At 35.7% G+C, this 13,837-nt stretch overlaps 1 pseudogene; it reads left to right on the top strand.

Annotated features, from left to right (window-relative positions):
* Positions 1-2,777: 2,777 nt before the first annotated feature.
* On the top strand, positions 2,778-13,629 carry LOC111471423 (annotated as a pseudogene).
* Positions 13,630-13,837: the final 208 nt, after the last annotated feature.

Here is a 13,837-nt window from a genome sequence, read left to right as displayed (position 1 = left end):
GTTGAATTTTGGGTGGATTACAGTTTAGAGTGATTGTACTCCATTAATGTGTTTTAACACTTTTAATTTACTTTAGGTTACAATTACATAATGGTTAATTAAGGCCATTAAGTATGAATGTTACAACTCTCGGAATGACTTGAGTAGTTTCTTTTCAAGGCTATATAAAGCCATGTATGATGTATTTGTGAGTAGGCTTGGAAAATATAGTAAAAGAAGCATTTGTGTTCTTCTTTGACCAATGGCTAAGTTTGTTTGCAATTCTATGTAGTTTAGGTTGCATGCAGAATCATGCAAGCTCGGCATGATCAATCTTGCTTGTGGAGTGATTCGACTCTCAAGCAAGTGTTCTTGCCTTGAGATATTTGATCAACAAGAATCATTCGAGCTATACATGATCGATCTTGCTTGTGGAGTGATTCGAATCTCAAACAATGTTCCTGCCTTGAGATATTCGTTCAACAAGGTAATCCGAATCTTACTCCCCTTGTAGTGGTTCCTTATCTTATCATTTGGTATCAGAGCTTCAGGCTCAAGATCGGATACATGTTTCCTTTGCGTTTCTTCGCAACTTGATTTTTGTTCTCAGAGCTTCAGGCTCAAGATCGGATACATGTTTCCTTTGCGTTTCTTCGCAACTTGATTTTTGTTCATTTTTTCTTTTTAGTTTTTAATCGACCAAGAGTTCAATATTCAATCTTTGCTCTATTTAAAATTTTGAGAGGTGAGAATGAGAGCTTAATTTGTGTAAATGAGTGTGAAAAGAGTGGCTTAAAATAACTAGAGTGCATACTCGTGAGGGAGTGTTGTGCGGTCTTTCGTATTTCCATAACTTATTTTTTGCAGCAAAGTTTCATAAATTAGATTCGAGGACGAATCCTCTTGAAGAAGTGAAGAATGGTATGAACCAATAGACATCAATCATACAATATGCTTCATTGAAGATTTGAAGAAAATATTGTTGAAATTATCAAAAGACATTTCAGTTCATGCCACGTTGAAGAGGAATGAAGTTCCATGTTTTGAATTTTGGGTGGATTACAGTTTAGAGTGATTGTACTTCATTAATGTGTTTTAACACTTTTAATTTACTTTAGGTTACAATTACATAATGGTTAATTAAGGCCATTAAGTATGAATGTTACAACTCTCGGAATGCCTTTAGTAGTTTCATTTCGAGGCTATATAAAGCCATGTATGCTGTATTTGTGAGTAGGCTCGGAAAATATAGTAAAAGAAGCATTTGTGCTCTTCTTTGGTCAATGGCTAAGTTTCTTTGCAAATCTATGTAGTTTAGGTTGCATGCAGAATCATGCAAGCTCGGAATGATCAATCTTGCTTTTGGAGTGATTCGAATCTCAGGCAAGTGTTCTTGCCTTGAGATATTTGATCAACAAGAATCATTCGAGGTAGACATGATCGATCTTGCTTGTGGAGTGATTCAAATCTCAAACAATGTTCTTGCCTTGAGATATTCGATCAACCAGGTAATCTAAATCTTACTCCCCTTGTAGTGGTTCCTTATCTTATCACGAGTTTAGAAACGAGTTTTCTTTACTCTTGATATTGATCATCAAGGTAATCCGTTCCATACTTTCCCTTAGGTTGATTTTCCATATCATTTGGTATCAGAGCTTCAGGATTAAGATAGGATATATGTTTCATTGCGCTTATCTCTTTAATTCTCTTATAATTATTTTTTTCCAGTTTGTGTAGAATGTTCATGTTCTATCACACAAATATATAACAAAAAAAAAAAAAATTCTTATGTTCTTTAAAGTGATAGATCTGGATCTTATCAACATTTTGTTCTTTTTTAAGATCTTCTAAATCAATTTTCTTGTTGGTAAATTGATTAGATTTTGCCAATCAGAAGGAAAAAAAAAAAAAAACCATGGAAAGAAAGAAAGCATATTGATGTTAAATGTCTTTCTTTTTTTCCTCTTGATTATTATATGTAACTCTCATATGTTACTACATCTAAATTAGTCCTTAATCATTTTCTTTCTTTAATTCGTTTCTTTGTCGTTATTCGGATTGCTCCTTCAATACTCTTGTGTATGTGTTGAGTGTACTGTCTATTCACTTGGAATTGCACTTAGCTCTATAACATAGCTTGTCTCACATCCCAATTTGTTTTTTGGAGTGTGATTTGTGTGTGCTCAATTGTGAGGGTGAGTTTGTAAGGGAGTGACACATTGATTCGAGTGTTGAGTGCTAAACACGAGTGAATACACGTGAGGGAGCGCTTGTGAGGTCCTTTTTTTTTCCTTTTACCTTTCTTTTGTAACATGGAAAATCCAGACGACAATACTAACATTACTGATGCACGATTGAGAGAAGCCCAACAATGAACCATGGAAAGACTAATTTGAGGAATAGAAGAGTTGACTGATCGAATAGGCAGATTGGAGATTCAAAATCAAGCTCAACAGAGGATTCCACTACCTACGCCCTCAACCGATACATATGAGGGCGACAATTCTGATCATCACGAGGATAATCCACATGTGGTTGGTCATGGCTTGATGCGAGGGAGAGACCATGGAAGAAGGTATCATAATTTACAACAACGAGTTTCTTATGATGATAGAATTGATCGTAACGTGGGGAGCATCAAACTAAAACTTCCCAAGTTTTTTGGCAAAACCGATCCAGAGGAGTATCTTCAATGGGAGAAAACGGTGGAGTCGATGTTCAACTATCATAATTTTAGTGATGAAAAGAAGGTACTGTTATGCATTGCTCAATTCAAACAATATGCTCAAATTTGGTGGGATAAATTGATGTCAAGTAGGAGAAGAAATCTTGAAGCACCAATTGATTCATGGGTCAAGTTCAAAGAGTCCATGAGGAAGCGTTTGTTCCACAATATTTTCACCAGGACATGGCGCAAAAGCTTCAAGCATTGAAACAAGGACGCAAATCTGTGGAGGATTATTATAAGAAGATGGATACATTGATGGATCGACTTGAACTCGATGAGGACATGGAGGCTCTCATGGCGCGGTTTCTTAATGGGTTAAACACAGAGATTGCGGACAATACTGATTTACAGCCTTATTCTAATATTGAGGAGTTGTTGCACATTGCAATTAAGATCGAGTGGCAAATCCAACGAAGGTCTCAACGGTATTCTTCTAAAACTTTTCCCAATTCTACTTCTACATGGAAAAGGGATAGTAAGAACATTGATTATAAGCATAGAAATCAAGAGATTAATGAGAAGCCTCAAGCTAAATTTGAGAAAGAGGAGAGTTCTAAGGGAAAGAAAAAGTAGAAAAGTCTAATGTTTGAAATAGAGATTTAAAGTGTTGGAGATGTCAAGGGGTAGGACACTATAGTAGAGATTGCCCAAATGCAAGAATTATGACCATCAAGGAGGGAGAAATTGTTTCGGATGACGAGGCACATGACGACATAAATGAGGAAACTGATGAGAGTGAGGAGTTTAGTGAAGAGGACCCTACACATATATCTTTGGTTACTCGACAAGCTCTAAACACCCATATTAAGGAGGACGGCCTAGACCAAAGGGAGAACTTGTTTCAAACTCGGTGTCTTGTTCAATTTGTACCTTGTAGTGTTGTAATTGATAGCGGTAGTTGCACCAATGTTGTGAGTTCCATTCTGGTCAAAGACTCAATTTAAAGACACAACCACATCCAAGACCCTACAAGCTTCAATGGTTGAATGATTGTGGGGAAGTACGGGTAACTCAACAAACTCTTGTTTCTTTTACTATTGGAAAATATGTTGATGATGTTTTATGTGATGTTGTATCCATGCATGTTGGAGATTTATTACTGGGGAGGCCTTGGCAATTTGATCGTCGAGTAATGTATGATGGGTATGCAAATCGATACTCTTTTACTCACAACGGTAGAAAAACTACTCTTATTCCATTGTCTCCAAAAGATGTATTTATTGATCATTGCAAACTTGAAAAGAAAAGGCAAGAGGCTGATGCAAAAACAGAGATTGAAAAAGAATCAAGTGAAAAAAAGAGCTTGAGGGAAAAGCAAGAGAGTAACACTCAGCCTAGAGAAAAAAAAAAAGAGAGAAAAGCCAAATCGTAAGCTTGTATGTTAGATCAAGTGAGGCTAGGAATGTTTTGCTCTCTAACCAGGCTATTCTTGTACTTATGTGCAAGGGATTTTTTTACTTTACTAACATGCTTAACCCTTCTTTGCCTGGTGATTTTGTTGTGCTTTTGCAAGAGTTTGAAGATCTATTTTCCGAGGAGAAGCCTAGTAATTTGCCACCACTTAGAGGGATTGAACACAAGATTGACTTCATTCCTGGCGCGCCCATTCCAAACCGACCAGCTTATAGGACTAATCCAAAGGAGGCTGAAGAGATACAAAGGCAAGTAAGTGAACTCCTTGCTAAAGGGTATGTACGTGAAAGTTTGAGTCCTTGTTCTGTTCCAGTTATTCTTGTACCTAAGAAAGATGGTTCTTGGCGTATGTGTGTTGATTGTAGGGCTATAAACAAGATAACTATAAAGTATAGGCATCCAATTCCCAGATTAGATGAGATGCTTGATGAATTGCATGGATGTAGTCTTTTTACTAAGATTGATTTAAAATCGGGTTATCATCAAATTTGCATGCATATTGGGGATGAGTGGAAAACAGCTTTTAAAACCAAGTATGGTCTTTATGAATGGTTGGTTATGCCTTTTGGATTAACTAATGCACCTAGTACATTCATGAGACTAATGAACCATGTCTTACGAGAATACTTAGGTAAGTTTGTGGTTGTTTATTTTGATGACATCCTTGTTTACTCTAAATCTTTAGATGATCATATTACCCATGTACGCAATGTTTTGACTACTTTAAAAAATGAATGTTTGTACGTAAATTTAAAGAAATGTAGCTTTTGCATGGAAAAAGTTAACTTTCTTGGGTTTGTAGTTTCATCTAATGGTGTTGAGGTTGATGAGGAGAAAGTGAAGGCTACAAAAGATTGGCCTACACCTAAAAATGTAAATGAGGTAAGAAGTTTTCATGGTCTTGCAAGTTTCTACCGTAGGTTCATTAAGAATTTTAGTACAATTGCTTCACCCTTGAATGAACTTGTTAAGAAAAATGTATCCTTTATATGGGAAAAAGATCAAGAACTTGCTTTTAATACTTTGAAAGAAAAATTGAGTTATGCTCCCTTGCTTGCATTACCTAATTTTGAGTCTACTTTTGAAATTGAATGTGATGCTAGTGGAGTAGGGATAGGTGCTGTATTAATGCAAAATCAAAGACCTTTAATGTTCTTTAGTGAGAAGTTGACTGGTGCATCTTTGAGGTATCCAACTTATGACAAAGAGCTTTATGCTTTGGTTCGTGCATTGCAAACTTGGTAACATTATCTTTGGCCTAAGGAGTTCATTATTCATACGAATCATGAAAGTTTAAAGCATTTGAGAGTACAAAATAAACTCAACAGACGACATGCTAAGTGGTTAGAATTTATTGAATTATTCCCTTATGTCATAAAATATAAACAAGGTAAGGAGAACATTGTTGCAGATGCATTATCACGAAGGTATGTCCTCCTCAATACTTTGAATGCTAGGTTGTTGGGTTTTGAACACAAAGGATTTGTATCAACATGACATGTTCTTTGCTCCTTTTGTTGAATCTTGTGAAAAAGGACTCATTGTGGATAATTACTTGTTGTTAGATGGATTTTTGTTCCGAAAAGGCAAACTTTGCATACCATCTTGTTCCATCCGTGAGCTACTTGTGAGGGAAGCTCATGGAGGTGGTTTAATGGCACACCATGGAGTTTCTAAAACTTATGATATGCTCTCTGAACATTTTTTTTTGGCCTAAAATGAGACAAGATGTTCATAAAGTTTGTGCTCGTTGCATAGCATGTAAACAAGCTAAGTCTAGGCTTCAACCACATGATTTATACTCCCCATTACCGGTTCCTAATGGTCCTTGGATTGATATATCAATGGATTTTGTTTTAGGTTTACCTAGGACTAGGAAAGGTTATGATAGCATCTTTGTTGTGGTAGATCGATTTAGTAAAATGGCTCATTTTATTCCTTGTCACAAAACTGATGATGCAAAACATATTGCAGACCTGTTCTTTAGGGAAGTTGTACGATTGCATGGCATTCCTAAAAGCATCGTTAGTGATCGTGATGTAAAATTTTTAAGCCACTTTTGGCGTGTTTTATGGGGTAAGTTAGGAACTAAGCTAGTATATTCAACTACTTGTCATCCTCAAACAGATGGACAAACTGAAGTTGTTAACAGAACCATGACTGCTATGCTTAGGGCTATTATTGATAAGAATCTTAAGACTTGGGAGGATTGTTTGCCCTTTATAGAATTTACATATAATAGGGTTGTTCATAGCACTACTAAATGCACACCTTTTGAAATTTTTTATGGCTTTAATCCTTTAACCCCCATTGACTTGTTACCCATACCGTCAAAAGAGTTTGTGAATTTTGATGCAAATGTCAAGGTTGAGTTTGTTCATAAACTGCACAAGCAAGTGAAAGAACAAATTGAGAAACAAAATTCCAAGGTTGCCACCCGAATTAATAAAGAACGTAAGATTGTCATCTTCAAGCCAGGAGATTGGGTTTGGGTGCATTTCCCAAAAGAAAGATTTCCTACTCAAAGAAAATCTAAGCTTTTACGATGAGGAGATGGATCTTTTCAAGTTCTTGAACGTATCAACGACAATGCTTATAAAATTGATTTACCAGGTAAGTACGGTGTTAGTACATCTTTTAATGTTGTTGATTTGAGTCCTTTTGATGCAGGTGATGGCTTTGATTCGAGGACGAATCTTTCTCAAGAGGGGGAGAATGATATGAACCACGACCAAGGAATTTTCATTCTTCAAGGTCCAATTACAAGGACAAGAGCTAAGAATCTACAACAAACCTTATAAAGTTATATTCAAGCTATGGTGAGCTCATCAAAGGAAATTCTAGAAGACGCTGGAGACCTCCCTCATATGTTGTGCAAAGTTGAGCTTCAAGAAAGAGATGAATTAATGCACTTTAAGTTGCATTTAATGAACTCCGCTGAATTTATGAAACTAGTCCAAGGATTAGTCAATAAGCATATTTTATTAATTGCATTATTTAATTATAGTTTAATTTGTTTATCATATTTAAACTAGTTTTAAATATAGGAGTTAAGGTTATATTGTAACCCACATAGGTTACTATATTCCACCATGAACTAGCCATTTTAATATGGAGGTTATGGGTATTTTTCATTTACTAGCCCATTTAATTTGGGAGTTATATATCACTTAGGTTAAGGTTGTAAGGGCTATATATAAAGCCTTCTTTTCTTTGATTAGACATCAGATTTTGAAATTAAGAATAGAATTTCTATTTTAGCTTTGTTGAGAACTAAACTTTTTTTGCAAATTCTTGTGTTTAGAACTTGCATGTAGAGTCATTCAAGTGGTATTGATCAAACCTCTTGTGGAGTGATTCGAATCATGAGTTTAGAAACGAGTTTTCTTTACTCTTGATCTTGATCATCAAGGTAATCCGTTCCATGCTTTCCCTTAGGTTGATTTTCCATATCATACCATCTTTTACAAAACAATACCTCTATTCAAATAGCCATCATACATAACCCTCCTGTCAAGGTCGGCCAAGCAATATGTCTCCAGCATGCATTGGTAAAACATCACAAAGAACTTCATCTTCATATTTTCCCAAAAGTAAAAGATATTAAAGCTTGAGAAACTACCCCCATTGTTCCACTGTCATTGAGTCATTGAAGCTTGTAAGGTTTAGGATTGATAAGACAACCCTAATCCTCAGCCCAACGATCCAAGCTTTTGTTTTAGCAAGAACCCTTGAATCAAAGTAATTAACACCTTCTTATACGAAATTTGAATCAACCAAAAGATAAGGCTAGAATTAGATTACCTCTTACGATCGAAGATCTAGAAGCAAGATTTGGAATCTTGTTTTAAATTGAGTTACTCCACAATCTAACTTGATCAAGGCTTGATTGAATGACTCGGGTGCAATTCTATCACAAGAATTGCTTGAAACTTAGAAATGACAAATATGATGTTCGGATTTCTAAGAGAAACGTCTCAATATGATGCCATAAAATATTTCTTGGCATTGTTGTGAAAAATTCCCCAATTCGATGGTTGGGAACCGATTTTGCGACACCGGCGTATTTTCGGTCGTGTTCTGGGGCGGTTCCGATACTTAGGCGCATTTTCGGTTACGTTCTAGGGCGTTTCGAAATGCTGGTCTACAAAGCATTTTTTTTTTTTTTTGCACGCATGTGAAAAAAATATTTCTTGACATTGTGATGGGGAATGCCCCAATTCGATGGTTGGGTATCGAATACGCGACTCCTGCGCGTTTTCGGTTGAGCCCTAGGGCGGTTTCGAAAAGCTGCAGCACGGAGTAAATTTTAAGCACGCATGCGAAAAAAATATTTCTCGGCATTGTGGTGCGGAATGCTCAAATTCGATGGTTGGGTATCAAATTCACGATACCAGTGCGTTTTTGGTGGCATTCTAGGGCTTTTCGGAAACATGGTCTACGAACATGGACTCAAACTCTCTCGTATATAGCCCTTCTCCATGAGCTCCTCTACTTGCCTTTGAATTTCTTTAGTCTCAATTTGGTTGGCTCTATAAGCTAGCCTATTAGGAATCACTGCACCTGGAATGAAGTCTACTTTATGTTCAATACCTCAAATGGGAGGGAGTTCTTTAGGGACTCCATCTTGGAATACGCCATCAATTTCTGTAATAGGGATTGAAACATACTAGGCAAAAACAAATTGTTATCATTAGAGACAAAACATCCTTCCTTTTACACAAGTAAAAAGATGGTTTTTTTGTGAGCCTTCTCTAACCTCTCCAACAAACAACTCACCTCCTTTCCTTTTTTTTCAATTTCATTATTTTTTTCACTATGTTCTTCTCTTTGATTTTTCTCTGTTTTTTTACTCAACTCTTGTTTTTCTTTCAACTCTTTTTCCTCACACTCTTTCTTTTTTTCTTTCAACATTATTTGATCATCAAATACATTTGTAGAACTCAAAGGTACAAGGGTGGTTTTTCTACCATCTTTTACAAAAGAATACCTCTATTCAAATAGCCATCTTACATAACCCTCCTGTCATGGTCGGCCAAGCAATATGTCTCCAGCATGCATTGGTAAAACATCACAAAGAACTTCATTTTCATATTTTCCCAAAAGTAAAAGATATTAAAGCTTGAGAAACTACTCCCATTGTTCCAATGTCATTGAGCCATTGAAGCTTGTAAGGTTTAGGATTGATAAGACAACCCTAATCCTCAGCTCAACGATCCAAGCTTTTGTTTTAGCAAATAAACTTTGAATCAAAGTAATTAACACCTCCTTATACGAAATTTGGATCAACCAAAAGATAAAGCTAGAATTAGATTACCTCTTACGATCGAAGATTTAGAAGCAAGATTTGGAATCTTGTTCTAAATTGAGTTACTCCACAATCTAACTTGATCAAGGCTTGATTGAATGGCTCGGGTGCAATTCTATCACAAGAATTGCTTGAAACTTAGAAATGGCAAATATGCTGCTCGGATTTCTAAGAGAAATGTCTCAATTTAAGATCTTAATTGCATTCATCCACGAATCTGAATTTTACATAACATATTTTTGGTATTTATAGTCTCTTGACAAAAGACGTTTGTGGACCGGATTTATTCTCGATCCCCTTTAATCTCTACAAAAGAGTAAGTCAAATTAGCCATTTGACTTTTACATAATTTATGAAATTAAAAATAGTGCTTCAGTGGTTAATGCGACAGGTTTGAAATCAATTGAGCTCTCCGTGTGCGTAAGTTCGAATTCTGTTGTTAACATATATTTGGAACACCGTAATTCTTATGATCTTCCCCTCATCAAAAGGATTTGTCATCGAATCAGAAAAATCATCACCCCCCTTAATAATGTTTTGATCAAATACAATATTTACCCTTTTTAGTGCAGCATGCTTTGCCACACCAAACATCAAAACTCCTTATTTTAATAAATATATCTGCCATAGCAAACAACAAAAATACAATATTTACCCTTTTTAGTGCAGCATGCTTTGCATCCTCAATTTCGACTCATTTTAATAAATATATATGCCACAACAAACAACAAAACTCATTTTAATAAATATATTAGTTCTTGTTAGATACATTCAAAGGAGTATATGATAAGAATCACGGTGTTTCAAAATATTAAAAATGTCAACAACAGAGTTTGAAGTTGGAAAACATTAAAAATGTCAACAACAAAGTTTGAACCTAAACGAGTGAAGCCTAATAAATTTTAAATTTATTTCTTTAGCCACTCAAACGTATCAACATTTATTGAAAGATTTTATTGTTTTTTGTTTTCATTTTGCAATGGTCAATTGGTCAAAATTAACTTCGCCATTTGTGGAGATTAAAGGGGTTCGGGATTGAATCTCGGCCACAAATGTCTATTGTCGGGAGACTATAAATCCCACAATATGTTATGTAAAAATCAGATTTGTTGATAAATGTAATTCAGATCTCAAATTGAGACGTTTCCCTTAGAAATCCGAGCATCATATTTGTCATTTCTAAGTTTCAAGCAATTCTTGTGGTAGAATTGCAACCGAGCCATTCAATCAAGCCTTGATCAAGTTAGATTGTGGAGTGACTCAATTTAGAACAAGGTTCCAAATCTTGCTTTTAGAGCTTCGATCGTAAGAGGTAATCTAATTATAGCCTTATCTCTTGGTTGATCCAAATTTCGCATAAGGAGGTGTTAATTACTTTGATTCAAGGGTTCTTGCTAAAATAAAAGCTTAGATCGTTGGGCTGAGGATTAGGGTTGCCTTATCAGTTTGATATTAGAGCCTAGGCTTACATCTTTGTGGCCGACTCTAGAATTGATTTTATCTTTCATTTCTGCTCTTGTTTATCTTTTCTTTAAATTTGTCCATTTATTTTCTTGCTGTCATTTCAGCCATTATTCATCAACTTCACTTTTTTCTCATTTTCTTCCTAAAGATCAGGTTCCTAAAGATCAGGTTGAGATCTTGAAAAAAAAAAAAAAAATCTTATCATATTTGTTCTTATGATTGTGATTATAAACGATATTTATTATTTTTTTTAGATCATTTGCATGTTTATTTGAAGATCAAATAAACTTTGATTCACATCTTTTTTCTTTCATTCATCTATAGAATTGTTGTATTTGATATTTTTTTTTTTTCTCTTTTCCTCATAATCTATGCTTGAAGATAACTTCTAAATTTCCCGAATTCTGTAAATAGGAGAGTTAGATCGTTCTTAAAATCTTCATGTCCTTTCTTTTTGGAATTTTTTTTTCCATGTGCAATTATATCCAAATCATGTCCCTTATTTTTTTTGTTCACGTCTTGTTTTATTTTGTTGTTATTTCATAATTAACTTATCTTGATTGCCTTGAATAGCTTGCTACTATCAGAATTGCTTTACCGATATATTAGCCTACCTTGATCATAATTTAGCCACTTTCCCAAACAGCCTACCTTTGTGTACGAACACGAGTGTCCCTGAGTGTAATATCAGTGAGTTGAGTGTGTGAGGTCCTAAACATATTCCACTACTGTTTGTACAATCATGAACCAAGATAGAGGAAATGGAGGGGAGATCAATGAAGCTAGGTGGAGAGAAGCACAGGTCGAAACAATTACTCATTTGAATCAAGTTATTAGTACATTGACAGACTGGATGGAGCGAATTGAAATAGCCTTAGGTAATCTTCAAGGGAGGGAAGTACTCTTGAATGAAGGAGTTGAAAATGAAAAAGATGACAATGTCACCCTTTTAGCGAGACAGAGCCCTAGGGGAGGGAGAGATGTCGGTCGAGGGAGAGGAAGAGTCAGAAGAAGGGGTAGAGAAATTTTAGCACAAAAAAGAATTGAGAGGGAGTACCAGTATGAGAGAGAAAAAGAAAAAGAAGTCGGGGTAGAGAAATTTTAGCACCAAAAAGTATTTGCAATATGAGAGCAAAATTGAGCATGTCTTCGATTGCAACAATTTCAGTGAAGAAAGAAAGTTGAAGCTTGTTGTGGCTGAATTTTGTGATTACGCCATTATATGGTGGACATCTTTGAAATCAGAGTGAAGGAGAAATTATGAAGAACCAATTGAAACGTGAGAGGAATTGAAGACATTAATGAGAAAAAGGCAAATTCCTAAGCATTATTCTCGACTACTTAAGCAAAAACTACTTTACAACAGGGATCCAAAAGTGTTGAAGAATATTATAAAGAAATAGAGACCCTTATTAATAGAGCATGTATTGATGAAGATGAGGAAGATACAATGGCTAGATTTCTTGGTGGGTTAAACCGACAACTTGCTCATCAAGTGGATAGGCAAGCGTACTTTGATATGCAAGAATTGTTACACCTTGCTGTCAAAATTGAAGGGCAACTAGCTTGGGAGAAGGAGAACTCCAAGAGGTATGGTATTTCAAAGTCTACTACTTTCAACACTTGGAAAAAGAATGCAAATATTGAAAAGATAGATTTCAAAGTTGGAGGCAAGTATCATCTTGACAAAAAGAACAAAGCTGAGACCTCCAAGGGTAAAGAGAAAGTGGAGGAATATAAGGAGATTCGAGAAAGAAATAGAGACATCAAATATTGGAAATGTCAAGGAATTGGTCATCTTAGTCGTAATTGTCCTAACAAGAGAGTCATGATCATCAAGAATGGACAAGTTGTCACAGATAGTGAAGAAAGTGACCATGATGAGCTAGTTAAAGAGGAAATCCAGGAACATGAGGAGGAACTAGAAGATGAGAGTCATTTGGTACTTGTAACTAGAAGACTTCTTAAAACTCAAGTTACAGAGAATGATGTTGATGATCAAAGAGACAAACTATTTCACACAAGGTGTTTAGTTAAGGGGACTCCTTGTGATCTTGTAATTGATAGTGGAAGCTACACCAATGTCGTAAGTACAATGCTGATCAAAAGGTTGCTAATTCCAACCCAACACCATCTTAAACCTTACAAGCTTCAATGGCTCAATGACAGTGGAACAATGAAGGTAACTTCTCAAGCTTTAATATCTTTTACTTTAGGAAAATATAAAGATGAAGTTCTTTGTGACGTTTTACCAATGCATGCTGGAGACATATTGCTTGGCCGACCATGGCAATTTGACAGGAGGGTTATGTATGATGGCTATTTGAATCGGTATTCTTTTGTAAAAGATGGTAGAAAAACCACTCTTATGCCTTTGAGTTCTGCAAATGTATTTGCTGATCAATTAAAGTTGGAGGAAAAAAAGAAAGAGTTTGAGGAAAAAGAGTTGAGTGAAAAAATAGAGAAAAGTCCACGAGAAAACCATAGTGAAATAAAGAATGAAATTGGAGAAAAAGAAAAGAATGTGAGTTGTTTGGCTAGAGTTGGAGAGGTTAGAAGGGCAATGTTCTCACAAAAAACCATCTTTGTACTTGTGTACAAGGAAGGATGTTTGGTCTCTAACGATAATAATTTGCCTTTGCCTAGTATGTTTCAATCTCTTTTACAGGAATTTGATGACGTATTCCAAGATGAAGTCCCTAAAGGACTACCTCCAATTAGAGGTATTGAACATTAAATAGACTTCATTCTAGGGGCGATAATTTCTAATAAGCCAGCTTATAGAGCCAACCCAACTGAGACTAAAGAAATTCGAAGGCAAGTAGAGGAGCTTATGGAGAAGGGCTATATACGAGAGAGTTTGAGTCCATGTTCTGTACCGATCTTATTGGTGTCGAAGAAAGATAGGACGTGGCGCATGTGCGTGGATTGTAGAGCCATCAACA

Source organism: Cucurbita maxima, unplaced genomic scaffold (genome assembly GCF_002738345.1).
Source record: "Cucurbita maxima cultivar Rimu unplaced genomic scaffold, Cmax_1.0 Cma_Scf00052, whole genome shotgun sequence".
Taxonomy (NCBI): domain Eukaryota; kingdom Viridiplantae; phylum Streptophyta; class Magnoliopsida; order Cucurbitales; family Cucurbitaceae; genus Cucurbita; species Cucurbita maxima.
Note: the sequence above shows the minus strand (reverse complement) of the source record. Positions and strands in the feature narration are given on the sequence as shown.